This window comes from Seriola lalandi, unplaced genomic scaffold (assembly GCF_002814215.2).
Source record: "Seriola lalandi dorsalis isolate HSWRI2012SDOR001 ecotype SW California unplaced genomic scaffold, Sedor1 jcf7180002002632, whole genome shotgun sequence".
NCBI classification, from domain to species: domain Eukaryota; kingdom Metazoa; phylum Chordata; class Actinopteri; order Carangiformes; family Carangidae; genus Seriola; species Seriola lalandi.
In genome coordinates, this window is record NW_019473288.1 from 1 (window position 1) to 1649 (window position 1649).

A 1649-nucleotide genomic window follows, 5' to 3' on the forward strand; every position below is an offset into this window, starting at 1 on the left:
GGTGGTGGTGGTGGTGATGACTTGTGGTTGAGCTGTTCCACCAACACTTATGATTATATCAGTTTCTGTTTTCCCTGGGTGTAGTGAGACCGCTGTTTCTGGTAAAACATGCACAGTGTCAGTGTTCATTGAGTTCTGTGCAGGATCAGTACCAGGCATATCTTGAGAAATGTCCATGCCAAGAGCAGTTTGCGAAGGATCTTCTGGCATGAGCTGTAAAGCATCAATGTCAGTGGAGGTTTGAGGGTCCTCAGGGTCTGGCAGAGCTGAAGTGTTGAGCGTGGCTGGAAAAAGCCCCGAGTCTGCAGAGGGAAGTAGGGCTGCAGTGTTCAGGGGGTCGGTCTGCTCTTTAGCATTAGGCCTGTCTGTCTCTGTAAACGCTGGCTGCAGGGGGTCTTGTGAATCCCGAATGTGAGTGTCAGTCTCTTCTGATGAACCGGAGTCTCTGGACTCTGATGACTTGGATGAATCCTCATCTTCACTTAGACAGACCTGTTTTTATAATAAGGAAGGTGACATGAAAGTCCTCTTACATTGCTTTGCATTGGTATAGATGTAATAACAGAATAAAAGAGCTACTTACTGGTTTAGACATGGCTGCAGTCACCATGACGACAACGCAAAGTGTAGTCCATAGAAATGCCATTACTGTGTTTCCTGTATTTACTGAAACAAATAAACCATAAGCACTATACTGGTTCAGTAATGTGATCAAGTACATTTACTCAGGCACTGCACTTGAGAACAGATTTGAGGTGCTTGTATGTCACTTCAGTATTTTTAATTTATACTATTATATACTTCTCCTCCACTACATTTCCTCTTTTAGATATCACACTTTTTACCCGACTGACAGTCATTTTGCTATCAGCTTCTAAAAACTTCCCTCATCAAGACATTTTAGTCAGCAACTAGTTCCTTAAAATTCTGTTTTCTTTCTTTCTTAGAAAGTGAAAGATATCTGCAGGCAGTGTAGCAGGGATATTTCGACCTATCTTCAATGCAAATTAACTTCTAAAATCAACTTTTTCTATTCTATTTTCTATTTCTATCACAGCCTGCTGATGTTTCACGATACAGAGACTCATTTCCACAACATTTTTAACAAGTTGATTTGCATTAAAACAGGTGAAATGTTTCTAACTATACTTGGCAAAAGTATAAAGTTTTTAGGACTCTATTATGGTTACAAATGTCTATGAGATTTTCCATATTACCTATCCAATACTTTAGTTAAATCAGCTCCACCTCGAGCAGCTACAGCTAAAATGCTGCTCACACGTGAATTCATCATTTTAAATATCTGTATCCATAACACTATTCTGCACAAAGAGAACATTTTAACAACTTTTTTTTCATTTAACTTTTTGAATGTGTAATGGAGATGTTTTAAGTAGGGATTAAAATTCCAGCATTCAGAAAAACATATACTGAAACTTTGGCATAAAAATTTGCTACATAAACAATATATGAATATCAATTGTATATTAGATAGTAGAGAATGTAAACTATTATTTTTGAATAATATAGCTTTCCCGCATTCCTACCTGGATAAGTTGAGTGTCCCCTTATCCCTGCACACCATAGGGATACAGCAGACTAATGCTGAAATGTACCAACTCTACCATAAGCTAATTTCTGCTTAGCCT

At 38.3% G+C, this 1649-nt stretch overlaps 1 long non-coding RNA gene across 1 annotated transcript; it reads right to left on the reverse strand.

Annotated features, from left to right (window-relative positions):
* Window positions 1-6: 6 nt before the first annotated feature.
* On the reverse strand, window positions 7-1618 carry LOC147820078 (uncharacterized). The gene is made up of 3 exons (XR_015437959.1): window positions 1548-1618; window positions 584-666; window positions 7-492 (listed from the first exon to the last, which is right to left on the reverse strand). It is a non-coding gene; the product is annotated as an uncharacterized LOC147820078 (long non-coding RNA).
* Between the last annotated feature and the right edge of the window lie 31 nt (window positions 1619-1649).